We start from the raw sequence: 26,227 nt of genomic DNA, 5'->3' as shown, positions 1-26,227 counted from the left end.
TTATCAGAAGATGCTAAAGTAGAAGCAGTTTTTTTTTCCTTAAAAAATGGTGATTTACTTACTGGTTGTATATGAGTTATGTGTTTGTTTAATATCTTGACTTACTTTGTCAGAGTGATCTGATGTAGACATCAAATTTATTTGAATTGAGTCTTTATTTGGAATACAACCAATGTAAGAAAAAACTACATAGAGGGGAAAAAGATCACAAAGTATTATCTTAAAATGTAATGAAATGCAAATTAAGGAACACATTTAGTATTTTCAACCCAATTAAATGCAATATGCAGTATTTTGGTAAAGTTGCAGAAAGAAATTAATTAGCAAGATATTTTAGGAAAAATTGGTGAATTTGTTTCCTATGGCTTCTGTAACAAATTACAACGATAGCTTAAAACAACAGAAATTTATTGTTTCACGGTTCTTGAGGCCAAGTGCCCAAAATCATTTCATTTGATTGAAATTGAGGTGTCAGCAGGGCTGTGTTCCATTTAGAAAGTTCTAAGAGAAAATCAGTTTCTTATCTCTTTAAGCATCTGGTGGCTGCCTAATCCTTCACTATGGCCACATCATTCCAAACTATGCCTCTCTTATCTCACTGACTTCTCCTTCTTTATGGAATGTGTTTTACCTCCACTTGTGATTACATTCAGAGCCCACCTGGAGAATCCAGGTAATCTCTCAATATCCATTCATCATCTCAATATCTTCATTTAATCATGTCTGCAAAGTTATCACAGACATGTGATAACTTTTCTCTTATAAAGTTATTTATATGTAACAAGGTTTTGGATATCATATATTTGGGGGGGCAATTATTCTGCTTACCACAATTGGTAAATTTTTTGACAGAGGTTTGAAACTTACTTTTTGATATCTTTCAGGTAGGAACAATGATAGCCCTCAGTTTTCTTCACAGATATTTCTTACTTTCCTCCTTTCAGGTACTTTTTTTTTTTTTTTTTTTTTTTTTTTCTGGCCAGCAGCTAATAGATACGTTTAAATGACTTCCATCAGTGGTGTGTATGTCACTTCTATGATTCATCACATTTCCTACCATCTACTATAGTGACCAGTGATTTTAAATAGAAATAGGTTCTTCCAGCCTAGGATAGTCTGTGAAAGTGTCAGAATCCCACTTTACTATCCAGAAATAGAAATGTAGCATGATTTTAATTTTATTCCTTCATTGACTTTGAAACTGTATCTCTTTGAATTAAATAAATTTTTTTCTAAGGATATCAACATGTATTTTAACTCATTAAAAGCAACTTTAAGTTAATATTTAATATTTTATGTATAATTTAAGAACCTACTGGCTATTTCCATTTACACTCATTCTGAGGGCTGCTACTATTTTCATAAATATTACAAATACATATATTATAAATCTAATATAGTATATTGGCTTTACATAATGATATATATATATATTTTTAATATTTATCTATTTATTTTGAATGAGAAACAGAGAACAGGAGTGCGGAAGGGCAGAGAGAGAGAAGGAGAGAGAATTCTAAACAGGCTCTGCATCTGTCAAAACAGAGCCTGACAAGGGACTTGATCCCTGAAATATGAGATCATGGCATGAGCCAAAATCAAGAGCTGGACACTTAACCAACTGAGCCACCCAGGGGCTCTTAGCCATATATTTTTAAGGAAAGTAAATAGCTAATAAAATAGTATTTTGTATTTACCAAAATATATACCATTACAGCAGCTCTTTAGTTTTTCTTGTAGTTCTGAGCTTCCATTTGGTGTCAATATTTGTTAGAGTCAGAGACTTCCTTTTCATTCCCTGTGAGTAGTAAACTTTATTCTTGTTTTCCTGATTATTTTTGAATTTAATGTTCATTTTTGAAGATTTTTTTCTGAATATAGATTTCTGTGTTGACTTTTTTTCAGAAAGGAAAAATGCTGTTAGGTTTTTATGGTCCTTTATTGTTTTTTATGAAAAGTCATTTTTTATTCATGTCATTCTTCCCTTGTATGTAATATGTCTTTATTATCTTCATTCTTTTAAGCTTTTCTCCTTATCATTGGTTGAACCTGACTGTCAGGTACCTACCGAGCATTTTTTTGGATTTATCCTGTTTTATATTTGCTAAGATCCTTGGATATGTTAGTGTATATTTTTTTAACCAAATATGTAAATCTTTTATTTCTCAAATATGCTTTTACACTTTTTTTTCTCCATACCCTTCCATTCTTGAGGATTCAGTTTTATGCAGATGACTTGATAATATCCAAACAATCATTGAGGCCCTGTTTCTTTATTTTGGTTTTGTTTTCAATGTTCTATCTTTCTCATAATTAGATTGGATAATTTCTGTTGTTCCATCTCAAATTCACTGACCATTTTTCTGCCATTTCAAATCAATGTCATCACTGTCAATTGTATGTTCTGTTCCAAGTATTGTACTTTTCAGTTCTAAACTTTTATAGTTCAGTTTCCTAAAATTTCTTGTATGTTCATTCATTATTAAAGACATGTTTGTCTTTAAGTCCTTGAACATATTTGTCACAGCCACTTCAATGACGCTTCCTACTTCCTGGGCCTTTCCAATATCTGGGTCATTTTGTAGGGTTTCTTATTAACAATTTTATTTTATAATTATTAGTCACATTTTCCTGCTTCTCAGCACATTAATTGGTGATTTTGTATTCTGGGCATAGAGAACAAGTAGAAATTATGAATTTTGTGGTCATCTCTTAAGCAATGTTCAGGGTTTGTTGGTTGTTTTGTTTTTACTATCAGGGAGTTAGTTTACTAATAGTTACAGTTGATCTTTTTGAGGCTTGTTTTTAAGTTTTTTTGGTGGGAGACATCCTTTCTCTAGAGCTTAATTATTGTATCAAGTTGATCATTGTTCACACCAATTGCATAACATAAGACAGTCACCTTGTTTACAAAATGAAGTAGTCAAAATTTCTAAGGTTCTTCAAATGAAAATTTTAATTCTTTTAATTTGAATATTTTATTATAAACTCATAAAAGACATTTAAAAATTGTAAAGGAAGATCCTGTTAATCACGAAAGGTTTATCCCCCCTTTGGCATATGCAGACAAGTCACCTCCATCTGTGTTTTTGATGGTAATAAACACTGCCGTGGTTAACTTTGTTGACTTCTCAGCATTCATTCCCCTCACAGTGGGCAATCTAAGATAACTTTGGATATTCTTTTGTCTTGCCAGCAATTGATTTGTGCATAGGCATTGTATTTTCATATGTGACTGTTATCAAGAATTATTGTGACTGTATTATTCATATAATGACAGTCATCTGAGGGCAACATTTATATACAAGATGACAATGCAGAGAGATGGAAAGGACATGACATCATTAAACCATTGAATTGTCTATCAGCAAGTCTCTGGAGTATACTTGATGTGATATGACAAGTGTAATTATTATTTAAGTGTAATAGACACAGAGTTTTTTATTAATTGTGTCTTGCATCATTCTAACATATACACGCCTCCTTTCTTCATATTAAAGAGTTTGAGGCAGCCACAAAATGGTAATTTTTTTTACATCAGTCCTTTAAATTTCAGTAAGGAGTATTTCAGGGTGCCTGGGTGGCTCAGTTGGTTAAGTGTCTGACTTTGGCTCAGGTCATGACCTCACGGTTTGTGGGCTTGAGCCCTGCATCAGGTTCTGTGCTGACAGCTCAGAGCCTGGAGCCTGCTTCAGATTCTGTGTCTCCTTCCTCTTTGCCCCTACCCCTCTCATGCTCTGACTCTCTCTCTCTCAAAAATAAACAAACATTTAAATTTTTTTAAAGAGAAAAAGAATATTTTATAAGTATTTTCATATTTAGTATTTAAGCTTTAAATTTGGCCGATTTGTATGTAAATCTAATTAGCGAAAAAAAGGAAATATTAGGTTTGTTTTAAATGTGACATTTATATTGTTTCTGAAAAATGAAGTACAGAAATATTAATTAATTTTCCTAGTTCATGTAGACAATAGGGAATAGACTCATCATAATTACACAGAATGCTTTGATTCATACTACTGTTTTCTTAACTACTATATCATTCTATTAATTCTACTCTTTAATTTTTTAAATTAAATTGGTCTTCTTCCTAGAGAATGAGAGTCAAATAGTATATGTGGTTTCCAGATTTCTTGAATGTAAAAACCCATCATTGTTGGAAGTGAGTGCAACAGGAAGAATGAATGAGCCGATTTTGAACAGTAGGTAAAGGGGCAAATTTGAACTCAGTCATTTTCTCTGAGCTCAAGCTGGCAAAAATCAAACCTCATTCCTACTTCTCTAAACTACTTAACTTCATTTAAAAAAAATGGAAAAAGCATAAATATTGGTTCACCTCAACCAACAGGGAAGAATGAATCAGAAGAGATAAATATATAATCAGTAATACAGACCTGTCCCAGCAGTGCTATAGCTAAATTAATGGTGACAGGAGTACTCCATAAAAATCAAAACACACACACACACACACACACACACACACACACACACACACACACACACACAAACTAACAGTGATCAAAGAGTAAAGGAATTCAGACCAACCAAACATGAGGCTCAGGTAGCTTTGACTTTTCTTCTTACCACAGACAGGATCCACATGGAGTGGATTCAGAGGCTAAATATTTTTCAGTTGATATGCCTAGCAGTTGGCAATGCCTTTGCAAATAAGTCCCACAGTGGAGCATGAGAAAAAAAATCAACAAAGGAGATCCCAAAATGAGAGCAGGGGGGCGTTATCCAACCTCAATATCCCCAGATATTTGGGGAAAACAGTGATGGCAAAGATATGGTTAGGAAACATGGTCTTGGGAAAAATAAAAAACTAATTGTTGTAGCTATCTGCAACTTAAACAAAGCCAACTTGCTGAACATTTACCAGTATACTACTGGATTAAACCCAATTACAGCAGTAATTACACTCAATATAAAGCATTATAGACCCCAATTAAACAAAGATGGTCAATGTAGATAAAGAGAAAAGCTCACTTACATGTTATTTTTTAAGGGCAATCTTTATAAGAACACAAAATTTTGAAATTAAAGGTATAGGAAAAAGGTACACTTTTCAAACATTACTAGTAGAGCTAATACAGCTCTGTTAGTGTGACATAAACTGTAACACAATAGTCAAATGAGAGGTAAAGATTATAATTATGGAAATATCTTTTCAATAAGAATACATAACAATTTTAATTATGTGCAATTAACAACGTAGTTGTCATATATAATAATAAAGTATATAAAGTGAAGCAATTACAAATGAAAGTAGAGAAAAATCTACATATTTTGATATTTCTAAACAGCTCTCTTTTCAAGTGATAGAAAAAATATACATTAAACAGCATGAATAAAAAAAGACCTCATTGAAGCATGCAAATGGTTTTCAAAGGCACATGTGCCATTTACCAAAATAAATCATATTCTGAGTCATAAGGAAAGTTTCAATACATTTAGAAATGATTTATACAGTTCTCTGATGGCTGGAAATTAAATCAGATGTCAGTAACAAAAAGATTAGAGCAATTTCTAGAAATTTGGAAATTAAATTACATTCTAGTGTACACATTGGTCTATAGACAAATAACAGTGAAAAATTAAGCACCAAGTAAAAAGCAGAGATTGATAGAATACAGGGGGGAAAAAACAAGGCTCAGCCAAATGTAGTGTTTAAAAGTGAATTTAAGTATAAAGAATCAAATAGGTTAAAAGAAAAAGAGTGGGAAAAGAAATATCATGCCAGCCAACATTAATCAAGGAAAAGATAAAATATGCTGATTTTAGACAAAGCTGGTTTTACAAAAAGAAACAGGCATAAAGAGAATTATCATTATGTAATGATAATTATACAATTGTAATACAATTATATATTATACATGATATAATACATATCATATATAATACAACTATAATAATAATGATAATTATTATACAATGATAATTCTTTTTTTTTAATTTTTTTTCAACATTTATTTATTTTTTTTGGGACAGAGAGAGACAGAGCATGAACGGGGGACGGGCAGAGAGAGAGGGAGACACAGAATCAGAAACAGGCTCCAGGCTCCGAGCCATCAGCCCAGAGCCTGACGCGGGGCTGGAACTCACGGACCGCGAGATTGTGACCTGGCTGAAGTCGGACGCTTAACCGATAATTCTTTAAGAAAACAGCAATTCTAAACTTGTGTTATCTAACTATAGAGTATCAAATTAGATTCAGATAGAATATTTTACAAAATCCAAAGCAAAATCCAAAAACCAAAACAAAACCAAATACCCTTTCATGTTAAAAACAAGCAAACAAGCAAAAAACACTCAGAAAACCAAAAAATAAAAGATAATTTCCTTAACATGATAAAGGGCATCTACAAAAATCTCACAGCTAACATTATACTTAATAATGAAAGAATTGATGCTTATGCATTACTGTTAGGAACAAACAAAGAATATCCACTCTTGAGCTTCTATTTAACATTATACTTGAAAAAGAAACTCATTTGGGACTGGACAGAAAGAGTAAAACTCTCTTCACAAATGACTTGATTGAGTATGCAGAATAACTACGGAGCCCACTACAAAACTATTAGAACAAACACACAGTTAGCTTCTAAATAACATATCATTCAAGCAAAAGTGCCAAGAGAAATGTTAAATTTTGAGTAAAATGAAAATGAGACTTAATCAAATTTGTTAGATGCAACCCAAAAAGTATTTAGAGAAAATTTATAATATTAAATACATATATTAGAAAATGCTCTAAAATAAATGACCTAGGGTTCCACCTCAGGAAACCACAGAAATCTTTCAATTTAAGTCTAATGGAGGCAAAATAAAATAAATAATAAAAATACATCAGAAAACAATGAAAATATAAACAGGAAAAAATGGAGATAAAATATTCAAAGCTGGTTCTTTAAGAAGATTAATGAAATTGAAAAATCTTTACTTATGTTAGGAAAAAAGAAAACTTGAAATACCAGTATGACAGAGGAAAGAATGGTCATTATTACTGGTATAAAATACATTAAAATGTTAATAAAATATAAAAAAAATATTTACCCACAATTTTGATAAATTGCTTCAAAGAGACCAATTCCTTTAAATACTGATACTCCTAAAACTTATGCAAGGAGAAATTGATAACCTTATAAAGGCCTATATATATTAAAGAAATTGAATAAACAATAATGTTTGAAAGAAGGAAGCACAAGATGATTTTCGTAGTGAATTGTACCAAACATATAAGGAAACTTTACCAATTCTTCACAGTATTTCTTTAAGACACAAGAAGAACACTTCCAAGCCATCCTACAAGTCCAACATTACCCTAATACCAAGCACACATGAAATACTACCAAAAAAAAAAATCAGTATCTTTTATGACATAAGTGCAGAATTCCTCAAGAAAATATTAGGAAGTTGAATTCAACTTAATAAATATTTATATACATGGTGACCAAGTAAGATGTATTCAAGATATGCAAGAGAGATTCCACATTTAAAATCATTCTGTGTAATCCACCATGTCAGCAGGTAAGAAGGAACAAATGATAATAGCAACTCATGGAGAAAAAGCATTTGCCTCACACTAAGAACTATTTCTAATAAAAAAGTCTCAACAAACCAGAAATAAAAAGGAACTTCCTCAATTGATTTAAAAAAATCTACAAAAAGAGCAAAAGCTAACCACATACATAATATTGAGATACTAGGCACTTTTCCCCTAAGAACAGGTGCCAGGCGAAATTTTCTTCTCTCACCACTCTTTTTTTTTTTTAATTTTTTTTCAACGTTTATTTATTTTTGGGACAGAGAGAGACAGACATGAACGGGGGAGGGCAAAGAGAGAGGGAGACACAGAATCGGAAACAGGCTCCAGGCTCTGAGCCATCAGCCCAGAGCCTGACGCGGGGCTCGAACCCACAGACCGCGAGATCGTGACCTGGCTGAAGTCGGACGCTTAACCGACTGCGCCACCCAGGCACCCCTTCTCTCACCACTCTTACTCAACGTTGCACCAAAATTCTTACCTAGTGAAATATAATAAGAAAAATATATAATTGCACACAGATTAGGGGGGAAAAAAAGGTGGCTTGAGTTGGTTCAGCATCCAACTCTTGGTTTCAACTCAGGTCTTGATCTCATGATTTGGGAATCAAGCCCGTATCAGGCTCTGTACTGACAGTGAGGAGACTGCTTGGGATTCTCTTTCTTGCTATCTCTCTGTGCCTCCCCTGCTCACACTCTCTTTCTATTAATTAATTAATTAATTAATAAAACACTTAAAAAAAAAGAAAGAAAACTATTTTATTCACAATGACATCATGGTATAGGAAATCCCAAAACTCACTAGAAAAACTCCTGAAGATGATGAGTGATTATAGCAAGATCATAAGTTATTATGCTAATATTAAACATATAATAATAATAAAGTGCTTTCCTATATACTAGTAATGTGTAATTGGAATAAAAATACCCTTTAGAATAGTGCCCCGAAATGAAATAATTATAAATTATGAAATATGTACAGCATTATATGTAGAAAAGTTTAAATCTCTGGTTAAAGAAGTCAGAAGACCCAGGTATTCCATGTTCATGTAATATAGAACTCAACAATGTTAAGATGTTAATTACTCACAGTTTGATCTATAGATTCAATGCCCAATTCCTATCAAAATTTCAGAAAGCTATTGTGTAGACATTGAAAAACTTTTTCTAAAGATTATATGGAAAGTAAATAGATCTCGAATAGCCAGTCCACTACAAAAATATTAGAAGACTTAGATTTCTTGATGTCTGTAAATCCATAGAAGACAGGATAACGTGTAAAAGAATAGACAAGTACATCAAAATAATGTATTAGAGAGGTACCTAGGTGGCTTAGTTGGTTGAGTATCTGACTCTTGATTTTGACTGAGGTCATGATCTCAGGGTCATGAGATTGAGCCCCACATTACCTCCACACTGAATGTGGAGCCTGCTTCAGATTTCATATTCTCTCTCTCCTTCTCTTTGCTCCTCTCCTCTCCCCTCTAAAAAAAAAAAAATACAGAACCCTGAAATGGCCTACACCAAAATAGTCAAGTGATCTTTGACAAAGACTAAAAAACAAAAACAAACAAACAAACAGAAAAAAAAAAAAGCTAATTGGAAAATTATAGTCTTGAGGCGCCTGGGTGGTTCAGTTGGTTAAGCCTCCCACTTTGACTCTGGTCATGATCTCATCATTCCTGCATTCAAGCCTTGAACCAGGCTGTGTGCTGACACTTCAGAACTTGGAGCCTATTTCAGATTCTGTGTCTCACTCTCACTCTCTGCCCCTCCTCTGCTCGTGCTCTTTCTCGCTCTTTCAAAAATAATAAACTGAACATTAAAAAAAACCCAAAACTTAAAAAAAGAAAATTATAGTCTTTTCAACAAACAGTGCTTGAATAATGGTACATTCAAAAGCAAAAAACAAGCAAACAAACAAACAAACCTAAACAAAGACTTTATGCCCTTACAAAAATTAACACAAAATGGCTCATAGGTCTAAATATAAAGTGCAAAACTATAATGTTTATAGAAGAAAGCAAGGGGAAAATCTGAACAAACATCTCACCAAAGAAGATACGCAATAAGCAAGTAGACCTGGTGGTTTAGGAAATATTAAATTTGCCAGTCTTCCTAAGATGTTTACATTGATTTCTAATTAAGGGAAGAAACCCGTTATTTTTTTTTTCAACGTTTATTTATTTTTGGGACAGAGAGAGACAGAGCATGAACGGGGGAGGGGCAGAGAGAGAGGGAGACACAGAATCGGAAACAGACTCCAGGCTCCGAGCCATCAGCCCAGAGCCTGACGCGGGGCTCGAACTCACGGACCGCGAGATCGTGACCTGGCTGAAGTCAGACGCTTAACCGACTGCGCCACCCAGGCGCCCCGAAACCCGTTATTTTTAAAAATTTCTGTGTATATGGTCATGTATATAGGACAATATAAAAAAAAAGGAAAACTCTCATACAGAGAATTAATTGATGGTTGCAAGAGGGGAGGGATGTGTGGATGGGCAAAATGAGTAAAAGAGAGAGAGAGAGAGAGATAGGCTTCTAGTTATGGAATGAGTCAGTCACAGGAATAAAAGCCACAACGTAGGCAATATAGTCAATGATATTGTATTAGGGCTGTATGTTGCCAGACTCTAGCTACAGTTGTCTTCAGCATAGCATAACATATACAGAAGTTGAAGCACTACGTTGTACACCTGAAACTAATGTATACTTGTGTGTCAACTATGTTCAAAAAAAAAAAAAACTAAATTAATTATGTGGTTATAGTGACCAAGAAAACCTCTGTCTTGGTTCTGATGTCATTAAATATTAATTTCATATCATGTTGTTAACACTAAAAATTTTGTGTAGTTTAGAATCTCAACTGCCCATCTTGGAAGCATGTTTGACACAAATTTGCACAAAAAAGAATGAAGCATATGAACTGTGTTTGTATTTTGGGTTCACAAGTAAAATTCTCTTTCTCCATGTTAGTTCTAAAATACCACCAGGTCTCAACTCTAAATCTTTTTTTGACATTTTTTAATGTTTATTTATTTATTTTTGAGAGAGGGAGAGCTCAAGCAGGGGAAGGGAAGAGACAGAGAGGGAAACACAGAATCTGAAGCAGGCTCCAGGCCTTTGAGTTGTCAGTGCAGAACCTGATGCAGGGCTTGAACTCATGAACCGTGAGGTCATTACATGAATCAAGTCAGACACTTAACCAATGAAGCCACCCAGGTGCCCCTCTACATCTTTGATAAATGTGAAGTTTTGTAAAGGAAGATCTCTAATTCCAATAGTGGATGTTATTGGCTAAATCATACCCTCCCCCTCAATTCATACTGTTGTGAAGTTGCCAAGCATAGAAATAGAATTTAGTTGAAAGTGTAAAAGAAGCAACACAAGGAAGTAACTTTATGATTCTTTTAATGATAACTCATAGCATTTACTCTAGAAAGAATGGTAAATGAAGATTTAGATAGAAACAATAAAAATTTAAAGACCAATGGGGAAACGTCTTAGTAAGGCAACAAGTTTATTGGCAGCAGGATACAGCGATTTGAGAATGACTTGAGATTTAGAAGGTGTTAGTAAAGAGTTGAAAAAAAATGCTGGAAATTGAGTTGATGAAGGAAACAAAATTAAGGGAAATGAAAGAACTAATGAATAATCATAGGAGTGAGTAGGAAAGTCTGAGTAGTATTTGTAAGAAAGGTGGTCATAATTACTGAAAAAAAGGAAGTGACAGTTACTGAAAGGACTATGATTGTGGATCTTGAAATCCCAGAGATATACAACAGGAATGATGCTTAAAATAATGACAGAGAAGCCTACAAGGAATTCTAGATGGTAATTCAGGAATCAATGGATAATATCAGGTGAGATCATTGATTGTATAGTCTTATGAAGAGAAAGAGTATTCTAAAATGAGTGGTTGGAAAATGGTCTAAAAAGATAAATTATCATGAGTAGAAAAGACGGCACCTCCCCACAAGCAGCAGTTGTAGAAGAAATATGTGGGTCAGAATAATTACCGGTAAGTTTGATACTATTAAATAGTAACAAAGGCTCATTATTTTATAGTTACATGTATGTTATATGTCTATTTAAAAACAATTTAATAGACATCAATTGTATCTTCTGCAAATATTCTGGATGGTGTAGAAAATGCTAGTTAAAAGCACTTAAAAGTTTATGACATTTTCATTCTGGTATTGTTTTGCATTTAGCAAACTTTTTCGCATTGATGATGTACACTTCAAAATGGGACATTTTAAGGGGAGCCTGGGTGGCTCAGTTAATTAAGTGTCCCACTTCACCTCAGGTTATGATCCCACAGTTTGTGGGTTCAAGCCCTGTGTCAGGCTCTGTGCTAATAGTTAAGAGCCTGGAGACTTCTTCAGATTCTGTGTCTTCCTCTCTTTCTGCCCCTCTCCCACTCGTGCTCTGTCTGTCTCTCTCTCTCAAAAATAAACATTAAAAAAATTTAAATGATAAAAATCCATTTTTATTTGAATATTATAACATGGAAGTCAAGTAGAAAAGTATTAAAAGAAAAATATCTAATATTTAATGTTCTCTAGATAACTTTCAAATATCAAAAAAGTATATTTTGAAACTTCTCAAAGGTTATGCTAATATAATATTGTATCATTTATGTTTCCAGGGTGGCTTTTATTTTCAAAATATTTCTGGATTGTATGATTACTACGTTTTATAAATTTATAAAGACACAGTTGAGATTCCACAGAAAATGATAGTTGACAGATCAATGGTCTTAAACTGATGAAATACAGTTTTATAGAGGTTTGATGCAAATAATCTTCTTATTTGATATCGACTACAGTTCAAGGAATGCTTGTTGTAGTTAGGAATTGTTGTCTCTAAAAACAATCTCTGAGACAGAGGGGAAAAAAATTACAGCAGTTGCCCCAAGACACTAAGCTATTTATTTATGGTGCTTAAATTGTCACAGAACTTTTAAGAAAAAGTCACTTCTGAACTATCTTCCTGGTTAATATGTGTCACAAGCAGATGCTTTCATCCAAGTTCTGAATTTCCATTCGAACGAGAAACAACTCCTGAGCTTCCCCAAGGGAAGCTAGAAAGCTAGAGCTCTTATCACCATGGATGATGGGGTAACAAGCAATTTGTTTCACTTTTGCTTTCAGACGTTTTTTTTTTTTTTTTTTTTTTTTTCTATGAGACCATTTGGATCTGGTTGTCTTCCACAGTGTTATGATGTGTCTCATTATAACATTTGTTTTAGAGAGTACATTGATTTTTGAAGTAAGTCATGAGACTAAGTGTCAATAGCCTTGAAGAGGTGACATGTTCCAAAAGAGAGATACAGAAAGAGTCATAGAGTGAGGGAGAGAGAGAAAATAAAACCATGCATTATGAAGAAACAATGTTGGCTTCAGTTATTAATTTGTAGAGGGTTAACAACAAAGCAATGATTGTCATTCTGTAGATGATTTTGCTGAAAATCATTTTTTCAACGTTTTTATTTATTTTTGGGACAGAGAGAGACAGAGCATGAGGGGGGAGGGGCAGAGAGAGAGGGAGACACAGAATCGGAAACAGGCTCCAGGCTCCGAGACATCAGCCCAGAGCCTGACGCGGGGCTCGGACTCACGGACCGCGAGATTGTGACCTGGCTGAAGTCGGACGCTTAACCGACTGTGACACCCAGGCGCCCCTGAAAATGGAAACCATTCTTAAAAAGTTTCTGATACATAGAATTTTTTTATATTTATTTAATTGAATTAATCACAGGGTAAGTAAACACTATTTTGCAGCGTAGTTTTGTTAAAAAATACTATAAGTGATATGTTTTAAAAATAGTAATTTTAGATAACTTAGGACTAATTATGCTATTTATGGTAATGAACTTATTATCCATGAAAAGACTTTTTTTTTTTTAAACCTAGTACTAAGTGAGCAAAGAATGATGGTCCACAATTTAAGGAGTAATAAATACTACCTCAGTGTAAACTCAACTCTTCTGCCCATAGCAAAATTTTCAGTTCAAACATAAATCGCACAGAAACTTATTTAAAGAAAATTAATGCCCTGGCAACAGGAAGAAAAATAAGAGAGAGCTTTTCCATATATGGGTTGTTCTAGCGTGAACAAGGATCATCAGGATTTTGGCTTTCATTCTATAATTTTTTACTCCAGCCTCAAATAAATCTTTATCTTTCTGATTTCTCTATACCTATCAGAGGCCCTTTGCTCTGTTTAGGCCCAGATTAGCAAGTACTGCTGTAGAGAACAAGTTCCTTCAGAATGCTATTTCAGTTCTCTGCCATTATTTCTTCACCAGAAACTTAGCTCCTCTTATTAGAGGCTTCAATATCTCTGATATCTTTAAACAGATTTTCAGAATGCGACTTTTTCTGGGGCACAAGTTAATGGAGCACAAATTACTCCATTCTGTCCTATAGAAGTCTCACCAAATTTGTTTCTAAAATGAAAAATATAGATGAGTATCCAGAAAATTTAGTTAACAGATGCAAATATCTTGATGGCATCATAATGTTTTATACCAGCAAGTGGCACAGAGCCAAGGGCTGTTCCCTTTGACTATGGAGAGAGGCTGATGAACTGTCCCTATCTGCCTGGGATTTGTGAAATTCTCAGGATGCTGGACTATCAGTGCTACAGTCAGAAAGGTACTTGGCAAATCAAGATGAGTTGGACAACCTACTGACTACCAATATGTCTGCCAACATACTGATTTTTAACATCGGAAAATCATGGGGAGTTACAACATTTTGGCTCCTATGGTTTCTATTTTATATCAATGTAATGTGCCAGAGCAACAAAATAATATTCCAAGAACAATTCATCCTCAGTCCTTGCTTCTTCCCATGGGAAACATTACACGCACTATTTTGGAACAATGAATAAGTCACTTTTTAAAAACTTTTACTATCAGGTACTATCATTTCAATAATCACTTATGCATTTCTAGACGACTGTAGCAAATCTTGAGTTTTTAAACTCAGCACCTTCACTGATTAGTGATGAGACTGGGTAAGTTACAGAATCTCTAAGTGTCTTTATCAGTAACACATGAATTATATGTGTTTATGATACATTTTAAATGAGTTAGTATCTCTAAGCCACTTAAAACAATGCTAGTCATCCAATAAATACTATATAAATACTGATTAAATAAATAAAATCAAATGCAGCCCTTTCTTTTAAATTTTGGTAACTTATTCCCCAACATAAATTGTAGGCATAGTTATTTCTGCTGTTTGAATTTAAAGTATATGTTTTTATATGGAATTTCATATGGCCATAGCCTATAACAAGTTTCACAAAATGTTATATGTTTGCATTAAACTAGTATTGCCCAGGTTATTCAGGAAATCACACAGGGATCATTCAAAATTCCACTTGAATGTGTATCTATTTATATGCTTCTTGAGGGCATCATCATTCATGCTCATGAGTTTTACTACTACATTTATGCTGACATCTTCTAAATCTACTTTTCAGTATCTGCTGACCCAGTGCTGACTCTCCCTTTGCACCATTGTCTTTATGACACTTGAGTGTGGAATAGATGTCACCTGCAGTAACTCTCCTAATATGAGCATCCAGGATTGTTGCTTGCAGGCATTTTCTGGTACACTGGTCTGATGCTTTCCATGACGGTGGTTTATCACGGCAATAGGAGTTTGGGGGGCTTTTTCTCATTTTACTTATGTATAGAAATATTTTTTTTTTTATTTACAGTTAGTTACAGTTACAGCAACATTTACAGTTAAGGTTTAGTGAACAGTTCAGTCTTCATTAGTCTATTAAAATTCCTATGGCTCCAAAAGGAACATATACTTAAAGTGAAAAAAAAAGTTCAGTTTTCAATTTCATAAAAGCAGCCATTTTAGAAAAGCAACCAGACTTCAATGAATACAAAAAAAAAAAAAAAGATAGCCATATGCAATCACCAATTGCTTCTGCTTATTTGGCCGTTTACTTGGTGATTCTTAAAGAAAAATCACATACATAAATGAGTAGTGACTAATCACACATGTTCACAACTTTTCTGTGTAATCTAACTGTCAAACTCAGAAAAAAAATGTTTTCTATAAAAACAATTCAAATGTCCTGTTCTACCAAATAAACTGATTAAAATCATCTATTTTCTGACACAATACTATAGAATTCTACTAACATCATTGGACATTTTTACATGCTATTTTTTCCTTACAAGATTCAAATTATGTCTATAAATTATTCCCTTACATCAACATGATTCATTAATTTTAATAACCAATAATTGAAATTTAAAAATTATTTTAAATGAGTTTGCAAAGTGTTTAAGAAAAAAAATTCCTGCCAATGATTAATCTGTTGTAAAAGACACCACAGCGTAATAAACACTGCTGTTCAGTTCTGAAATTACAGTGACACAAAGGCTTCTCAAAAAATAAATAGTATTTTGCTACGGTTAGATGTGCTGCTATTGAATTGTCAAAAATGAACATTTTCTTTTATTTAAAAAAATATTTATTTTGGGGGAGAGAGAGAGAGAGAGAGAGAGAGAGAGAGAGAGAGAGAGAAGGAGACCATGAGTGGGGGAGGGACAGAGAGAGAGGGAGAGTGAGAATCCAAAGCAGGCTACATGCTGTCAGCAGAACCTAACTTGGGGCTCCAACTCATTAACCATGAGATCATGACCTGAGCCAAAGTCGGACACCTAAACGAATAAGCCACCCAGGTGCCCCCAAAATGAATATTTTCAGCAGTGAATATTCATTCAGCATTTCAAATCAAAGCATTGCCTATATATTATAAAAATTGGCAGTTGTTAAAATCTAGACTGAGATGATGACTTGAAGATTTGGACAAAAACTTGGCAGTTTTTAATTCCTATTACCAATATTTTAACAGAATTAATATTCATTTGAAGGAACCTTTAGTTACTTACGATTTGGTGACTGCTTAGAAACATAACTGTAAATATAGTATCTGAAATGTTTTGTTTGTAAATAGGAAAGGAAAATGTTAATGCCCTTAAAAATTAGAAAAAATAAATACTATACTCATCACATTTTATTCACTCAATATTCTTTGCTTTACAACTGCTGTTACATTACTATGGTTCTGAATAACCTGGCTTGTTCAGTTAATAAATAAGGTATGATTCCTTAAGTAACAGGAGAAATAAAGTCATGTACACATGTCCAGTTTTACCAGTAGATGGCTCTCCTGGTGTTTTCACCTACAAAGATTTTATATAGGTTGAAATGCTAAATCAAAATAATACTAAATGTAAATATGTATCCTGTATTTTGTGCCAAGATTAATATACATATTCACTTCCATCTAAGGTACTCTTTCAACGTTCTTGAAAGCTAATACAATTACAAGTACTTTTCAAATAAAAACATATGTTAGAAATAATTTTGTCTATACCTTATTTTTTTACTAATTGAAGAAGACAGACTACGGTTTCCATGGCTGTTTCAACAGAAATTTCAGAAAAGACGTTTTCATATGACTAGTCAGAAAATTAAAAACTGAATACAGACGGGCCATTGAATTATTCAAATTTATTCTTTTAAAATTTCATTTTAAAATACTACCATGCCAACATTAGTTTTCACTAATATAATATGCATTATTAACATGACTCAATTTTAATAGCCTTTGGACTGTGCCTTTACAGGGAGTAGAGAGAGCTCCTTCTCCAAATAAAATGTTAGCAACAGGGGCCAAAAAATAAACCTGTTTTATAGTTTATTCCTATAGTACCAAAGGGAAGTCCTACTGCCTGGAAGATAAAGAGCTAATGAGATGTTATTAAAGAGACCTTCTTTAAAGTTAAGATTACTTTTGTTCTTGGTTAAGATTTGGTGCTTTTAAAGAAATAAGAGTATTTTTAAGTTGATTTCTGAAGGTCATGGCAAGCTATTTTGGATTTAGGCATGAGTAATCTCAAAAATGGCATTCCATCATGACATGTAGGACTTCCATTTATTTATTTTACCATCTACTTTTAAAGTTTATTTTGTGTACATATTCTATTATTTTTTTTCTTAGTTGTATCTTCACCAGTATTAGAGCATTTAAAAATTAAATTTAAAAATAGCAATTTTTCTATCCTTTTAAGTCTTACACAGTGACACAAATTCTTTTAATATACTTTGACGAGGTATTTTTTACTTTCTTAAAATATGTGATCAAAATCATTGGGAAGTGTGTATACTAGTTTTGTCTTGTAATACATTTTTAAAACAGAGACTCTGATTACCATTGCATATAAATTAAAGCATACCTCTAGAAGAGTAAGGCAGTGTAGATTTTATTTGATTTTGTCATCAGTAATTCAAAAGTGCTCATTTTCTTTAAAAAAATAGCATTAAGGTACTTGATTAGTCACATTACATACATTTTTTTTAGCTCACAAATATTATATTTCCATCAATGATAATTTCTTTAACTGGTAACTGTTTCTTATTACAGTCAAAATTCATGTCTTCTAAAAATAAGTTTTTACAATCAAAACAGATAATAATGTGAAAGTAGTTGATTTAAAACCCATTGATTTAATTAACACAGTTTAAAATCTAGTGATATATTCTAAAGCATAAAAGTCAATTCAAATATTCATAACTGAGCATATAGGTAATCATGTAGGCTAAAAGGTAGCATATTTATAATGCTAAGACTGTACGTTGTCAAAAACAACATATTCTGTGTTGCTTATAATTATATTTCTTTCATAAATCCAGAAATGTTTGTTACTTCCTTTTAAAATTAACTTATTCCATGTATGTTTAATCTAAGCAAACGCAGAATTTTGTATCCATGTTTTTAAATTCAGGCCTGAACTGAACAATATTACATATAGTTAACTGAAATTATAATTACTGTTTTTCATGTACATTTTTTCTAATAAACATAAAGAAAAAATATCTCATCTATCTGCCTATCATCTATCTATCTATCGCTATTATATAGTTTTCCAACTTTTCATTTATTTATGTTTCATTATTAGTCCTTACTTTCTACTTTGATCTGATTTGATTTTGAGATAGTTGGTTATTTATCATTGCTTTTCACCTTTTTTTCATATATGGATAAGAGATCGTACATTTCCTTTTAAGTACTGCTTTAACTGAATTTCCTGGGTTTTGATATGTTACATTTTAATTTTTTTTAGATATCTTAACGATCTTTCTATTATTGATTTTCCACTTAATTACACTATTCTAAGATATGCTTAAGGAAGTAGATTAGAGATGACGCAGCCAGGGAAAGGGAGTAGAACTCCAGGGGTAAAAAGCTATACTTCTAGATAAGAGAAAGTAGCACTTGTGAAAGCTGCATCCCTGAGACACAGACTCACTACAAGGGGGAGAAGTATTCAGACAAATAGAGAACACCACCTCCCCTTACCTTACCACTCCAACCCAAATCTGCAGTATAGCAATGGGTTATAGCAGAAAGAGTTGCTAGACACAGAGTCTCTAGAAGGAGTACAGAGAAAAGATCCAAGTCAAAACAAAAGATAAAAAACAAAGATACTGGAGAAACTTGAAACCCTGGCAAATATAGCTATGGAAAATGTTAAAGGACTCTCAACTTCTAGTTCAATCAGCATAAATCCCCATACTAAAGACCTATATACCTTAATCCCTGCCACTCAGTACAATATGTTTGTTGTCAATTAAAAATAAAGAAATAAAATATATGCAAAAAGGCAAGAAAAAATACACCTTGAAGAGACAAATCATCAGAATGAGACTCAGATATGAGAGAGATTTTGGAGTTAGTAGACGAGGAAGTGAAAATAACTATGATTAATATGTTAAAAGGTATAATGGAAAAATTAGATCGTTCAAGAAGAGATGGTAAGCATAGATATGGAAACTAAGATAAAGTCAAAGGAAATGCTATAAATAAAAAATACTATAATGGAAATGAAGAATGCCTTTGAAGGGCTAAACAGTTGTTTGGATACAGCTGAGAAAAAAAAAATCAGTGAACTTGAACATAGGACAACAGAAACCTACCAAACACAAATGTAAAGGGAAAAAAAATTATGAAGTTAGAACAGAATATTCAGTAACTATGGGATAATATTTTTTAAAGACATCTTTCCTTTTTATACTAGGATCCATTATTTCTGTTGAGAAAACTTACTGTTGCTTTCATTCTTATTGTTACTATACTAAAGAAAATGTGACATATTATTTTACCTGTTTCATACATATGTAATATTGATATTTTTGGTGTACAGTGCAGTGGATTTTAACACATTTAACCACCACAGTCAGTATACAGAACAATTCCATCTCTTCAAAAAATTCACTTGTGTGATCCCTTTATTACTACTTTCATTTAAATACCAGTGCCTTCTACTTACTCATCTTCATCTTACTCTTAATCTTAAATCTCTTAATTTATTTCTTCAAAATCAGGTAAGCTTTAAGTTCACATATAAATTCATTTTCTGAATAAATATATAAAATATTTATTTTTATTTCTTATCTCTTTATTAATGATGGAGCAACACCAGACTGGCAACAATGTAAGTCAATGCAGGAATAGTTCAAATATGCCAGAAGAGACAGTGTTCCTTCGTTATTGTAAGATTTTTTATGTTTCTTTTCTTTATTTTTAAATGTTCATTTATTTTTTGAGGAGGGGAGGGACAGAGGGAGAGGGAGACAGGGAATCCCAAGTAGGCTCCATGCTCAGTGTGGAGCCTGACACGGGACTTGATCTCACACCCCGAGATAGTTTCCTCCACTGAACTCAAGAGCTTCCCTGACTGAGCCACCAAGGCATGCCTTATATTGCTTTTCTATTGGTCCTGACTCCTGCTTTCAATTTTACCACCTGGACTTTTCAATTAGTATATTTTGTAGTTGTCATATCCTATTTGTTACTCTACTCTTTCCTCACCTAGGGAGAATAACAACTCTGCATATGATCCCTGAGATTAGGATGACCTGCTAACATCGGGCACCAACTGCTAGTCCTGTGCCCAAAAGGGTCACCCCTACATGAGACAGTAGAACTAAGACGAGGAGTCTCAAACATCATCTGGCTCTTTGTGCCCACTTTATCTTAATATTTGGTGAGAGCAGGTGCTAACACTTAAGAGAGAAGAGCTATGTTAAATAGTATTATCTTCAACATACTTACAATAGTGTTGTCTTATATAGAGTTACCGTGGAAGATTTATTTTTTTCAGAAGGATTTTACTATGGTTCTATCAACACAGAAGTAAATTTCTTGTAATTTCAGTCATGGTAATTCACAGAAGATTCAGCTTAAGCATTCCTTGGCCAGTGTGATAAACAGTTACCAAAATATGCCTAAAGTAAAACATTGAAGTTGAGAGAAGACTTCTAATATTATAATTAAAATTTACATAACTGTGTTTTGCCTTGAAACCAAAATTGGTTCATGTACATATTTCTATGCAGTTACTGGTGATTGTCATGCTAAGGACTAAGTAAAAAAAAAAAAAAAGAGAGAGAGAGAAAGTGTATTTAACCTTGTTATTCTTATTATTTTTATTTTTCACATGAATATTATAATGATTTTTTTAAAGTAGAGTAATTTATATCCACTTTTCTATATCCTCCAATATAAACTATATTATTTTGAGTAAAAACATATTTTTATGAGTTAGCAGGAATATGAAATTAATTGCACTAAATAGCACTAAATAGTACTTAATTCCTAGAGAGGATTCAATACAGGGAAACCAAATGTCCCTCCACATGCTTCTCCTATAACTATAAAGGAAAAGCATAAAATGATTCAGGCACTTGAAAGATTTGATATTACGCCAGGGACAATAATCACCAGAATTCAGCTTGTGGGACATGAACTATTTCCTGGTATTTGTTAATATCAATGAAAATCAGAAAAAAATGGTATATTTATTTATATTGTAAGCCCAAATATTGTAATTGTCGAAGAAAATGGCCTTTTAAGTGAAGTAGGAAAATAATGATTTTACATTGACATGTTTATTCTTCAGATCATTAGTTTGAAAATGTTTTGTAGTGGGTCAAGCAAGCTAGTACAAATATACCATTAGCTCTTAAGTACTTCAGCAGTTGTCGACTACTAAAGTGTAACATGTTTTCCTTTTTCTAGAATTTAAGATAGAATATTTTTTGCTGAAGGATCCCATTTGCACCAAATGATGATGCAAGGTAACATAGACTAGTATGATTCTAACTATAGAGTTTTCTACAAAACAGTGCGTTGATTTTACATAATGAATCCAGTCTTATTTTTAAAGAAAAATGTTGCTTTCCACAACTTTCAAAAATTGTACAAATAGTAATAACAACTGCACTCGGAGGATTTATCAAAGTAAAAATATCAAACTTCACATTCTTTTTCAAATACAACATTGGTTCTTAGTTTGTCAGTGATTCTGATTATGGTGGAGAACACTAATTATTCCAATACTAAATTCACAACTGGGTCTTTCATATTTAGAATCTAAATATTTAAAAATTCATATTTAAAATAACCTGGAGTTCTTCCAGGTTATATTTTTGTGAGCCTCGTTACCCATAATGCTACAATTAGTCTAGGGCAGAACTCATAGTATTAATCATGTACTTTGCCTAAAACTGCATTTCCTTCTGATGATTGAGGCCATAGAGGTCTAGCCCCTTATTTATTGTGCATTTTATTTCAGTGGCTAGTTGACTCTCTCCAGGCTACAGACTGCTCAAGGTAATATATCAGTCAATTAATATTTTTTCAAATTATTTGAACAGCAAAGGTGAATACATGATTCCCTTTCCTCTTATATACCTTTGCAGATCATGCAATTTGGTCAACAAGGACACAGAGCTACCAGCAGCAACAATCTCTCTGGCTGTACCTGTACTCAAAGCCTATTTATAATTTCCCCAAACGGGAAATAACCCAAACCTCCCTCAATAGGTGAATGGATAAATAAACTTTGGTACATCCTAACAAGAGAATGCTACTCTGTAATCAAACAAACAAACAAACAAACAAACAAACAAACAAACAAACATGTTACTGACACACTTAGTAACTTGGACAAATCTCAAGAGTCAGGTGCTTAACCGGCTGAGCCCCTAGGCACCCTGTGTTTGTTTGCTTTGTAACACTAAATATCCTTACAACCACTTTATGGGTATTAATAATAAAAGAGAAACGTGGATCATGGAAGGTTAAATAAGTCAGTCAGTGTTCCATAGCTAGTAAATGTGGGAGGAAAAATAATCCATCCAGGTTCTCTTATTCACACCAGGACAACTTCTAAGCAATAGTTTGCTGAGTTTGCTAGTTAAATATTTAGTATTTGAACCTGACTAAATCATGAAAATAAAGTAATATACCTACTGACCTTTTTTTATATTGCTCAATCTTTTCATAAATGTGTATTTTCATTTTTAAAAAAATTGTCTTAATTTTTCACATATATATTTATTTTATAATATCTTTGAGAATATTCTAGGGTCTCTGCGTGTTAGTATGCTAATTAATTTAGGATTTTTTTTTTAATGTAGCTTCCATGCCCCGTGTGGGGGCTTGAACTCAGAACCTTGAGATCCAGAATGGTCTACTGACTAAGCCAGCCAGGTGCCCCAAGACTTTTAATATTGAATTTATTTTAAAATGAGTTACTTAGGGGCACCTGGGTGACTCAGTCGGTTAAGCATCCGACTTCGGCTCGGGTCATGATCTTATGGTTCACAAGTTCCAGCCCTGCATCAGGCTTTGTGCTGACAGCTCAGAGCCTGGAGCCTGCTTCAGATTCTGTGTCTCCCTCTCTCTCTGCCCCTCCCCCACTCATGCTTTCTCTCTCTTCCTCAAAAATAAATAAACATTAAAAAAAATTAAAAAAAGAAAACTTATTTATTATGTATTTTTAACTTTTTTATTGTAAACTAGTTTCAATTGTAGCCTTGTTTTGGGGGTTAGGCTCTTAGGGAAATATGCCTACAGAGAGCATTTTGAATTTGCTTTTTCAGGGAAGGTTTCAAGACCAAATCTAGTATATGTTCATTTCTGTGGTTGGGGTTCTTGCATAACTATATACTGAACATTTAGAACCCTCCATCCACTGTCACAATTAAAACTTGTGGTTTAAATTTTTCTTCAGTGACTCTTTTTTTCCCCTACCCATGGTTTAAATAATGAAAATGTACATTTCTGCTTTGTCCAGACAGTTTAGGAACAGGTTTTTCTAGGTCTGGTTTCACTGAAAATATGACTTTTTTAGGCTTATAGCTTTTGGTAAGGGGTTCATTTCTCAACCTCTCCCAATATTTTAAAAAATATTTTGATGGATATTAACAGCACAAATGTTAGACCGTAGAACCATGGCTTTGAAATAGTAAGAAATTCTCATTTGTATTATAAACGGTACACACATAAAATCCACATATTTCTAAAAATAAAACTTACTTTTGTTATAGGACATTCATTCTGATTAATACTATTTAAAGCTCTTCAAGTATAATTTCCAAAAGGTAGACAAAAATAGCACTCATTCAAATAAAATAATAATCATGCCTCAGTGATTTTATTTAGCCTATTTATAAGGGAGCTCATAAGCTATTAAGACAGTTGAAACAAGAATTTTAGGAACTATGAATATGAATTTTAATACAGGAATGTTGGGATAGAATCACATAGTAAGCTACAAATTGCTTAATGACCTACAGGGCAACAAAATGTAACTCTTGGTGTCATTATATCCAGTGGAATCAATTATTCCCATCTTTCCCAAATAAAAATCTACAAGTTAACCTCTATGAAGAATTTCTATTAGACAACAGCCTAGTCAAAAAAACCTCAACAGATTATCAGCCTAAACACTACAGCGAGAATAATCTGCATTTTTTTTACCTAATTCTAATATTCATACATTTTTTCCTGACGTGACCCGCTGAACTGATTTCAATAATTTCTGATAGACAACCATCCTCAGGTTAAAAGGCAGTACCTGAAACCTAATTTATATCTGATACCTGGGCCTGCTATGGCTTTGCTCTTATCTCACAATTTTTGCCTTTTATCTTCAATTCTAGAAGTTAAGGTTTCTCTCTCTCTCTCTCTCTCTCTCTCTCTCTCTCTCTCTCTCTCTCTCTTTCTGTGTGTGTGTGTGTGTGTGTATGATGTTATTTTTTTAGGTTTTACTTAATATTTCTGTGTGTTTATAATATGCTTGGGAGGGGGCCATTCTGTGTAAGCTCAGTCGGTCACATGACAGGATGTCCTAGCTATCATTTCCCACATTTCAGATTAATTGCTTCAAGATCACTGAACACAAGGGAATGTGATTCTTCCCCAAAAAGAATTCTTGACCCAAGAATACATTTTTTCCTATTTTAAAAAGTCAGTCCTTTCCTCTTTTCACTTTTTTAAGTGGAGAAAAATGGGGGCGCCTGGGTGGCTCAGTCGGTTGGGCGTCCGACTTCCGCTCAGGTCATGATCTCACAGTTTGTGAGTTTGAGCCTCGTGTGGGGCTCTGTGCTGACAGCTCAGAGCCTGGAGCCTGCTTCAGATTCTGTGTCTCCCTCTATTTCTGCCCCTCCCCTGCTCATGCTCTGTCTCTGTCTCAAAAAAAAAAATAAATAAATAAATAAATAAATGGAGAAAAATGTACTCATGTTTTATATTTAATCAAATTATGGAAAATGTTAGGGTTAGTAAAGGAGACCTTATAGTATCAAATTCTTTTTGTATGTACTATTAAAATTAAAAATAGTATTTGAAGAAGAGATCTTGTTTCTGATGAAAGAAAATAGAATTGCAAATTATAAATGGAAAAATTCAATGAAATTATTTGAAATGAAATACATATTTGATTAGTTCATGTGCTCTCAAAATTAACTTTGTAAGACTTTAACCAATGTGGATTCATCATTCCAGTAGAATTATTATTTTACACCTTGAGTAAATATACTGAATGTACAAACCCCCATTAAAAAAAAAGAAAGAGGCGCCTGGATGGCTCAGTCGGTTAAGTGTCCAACTTCGGCTCAGGTCATGATCTCACAGTTTGTGGGTTTGAGCCCCATGTGGGGCCTGTACTGATAGCTCAGAGCCTGGAGCCTGCTTCAGATTGTGTGTGTCCCTCTCTCTTTGCCCCTCCCCAACTTGCACTCTGTCTCTCTCTCTCAAAAATGAATAAACGTTAAAAAGAAAGAAAGAAAGAAAGAAAGAAAGAAAGAAAGAAAGAAAGAAAGAAAGAAAGAAAGACAACTACACTAGCCACTAGCCTTACTTGAAGGTACCTAACAACAGTAGTTTCTCATGTTGACATAACATATGAATCACTGATAAAACTCTATCAACTTTTTACAAAAGTATATGAGGCAGAAAATTGTAAAGTTAAGCAGCAAGATGACATGTTGGGAAGGAAAAAAGTTCAACATATGCTGATCTCTGCCTGTCACATAAAGGAAATGAGTTGCTCTAGGATTCAAATCATTTAATATGTTGTTTTGCAAAACATTGCAAATTCTTTTGTATAAACATCTGTCTTTCAATACCCAAGGCAAAAGTGGTGCGTTTTTCCAAAACAAGCTTTTATTATGTAAAGATTGCTGGATTTATTAAAGGAAAATAGAAGACTACAATATTTGTTCTCCATTTTCTTTCTTTCTCCCTTTCTTTCTTTCTTTCTTTCTTTCTTTCTTTCTTTCTTTCT

At 33.3% G+C, this 26,227-nt stretch overlaps 1 long non-coding RNA gene across 1 annotated transcript in view; it reads left to right on the top strand.

The window, feature by feature from the left end:
• The window catches only part of LOC123380069, a 398,478-nt gene extending 375,667 nt beyond the window's left edge, over positions 1 to 22,811 (top strand). The window contains exons 4-6 of the long non-coding RNA XR_006585296.1: positions 21,673 to 21,731; positions 22,229 to 22,266; positions 22,356 to 22,811. This is a non-coding gene — a long non-coding RNA (uncharacterized LOC123380069). The remainder of the gene's footprint in view (positions 1 to 21,672; positions 21,732 to 22,228; positions 22,267 to 22,355) is intronic.
• Positions 22,812 to 26,227: the final 3,416 nt, after the last annotated feature.

Source organism: Felis catus, chromosome C2 (genome assembly GCF_018350175.1).
Source record: "Felis catus isolate Fca126 chromosome C2, F.catus_Fca126_mat1.0, whole genome shotgun sequence".
Taxonomy (NCBI): domain Eukaryota; kingdom Metazoa; phylum Chordata; class Mammalia; order Carnivora; family Felidae; genus Felis; species Felis catus.
Note: the sequence above shows the minus strand (reverse complement) of the source record. Positions and strands in the feature narration are given on the sequence as shown.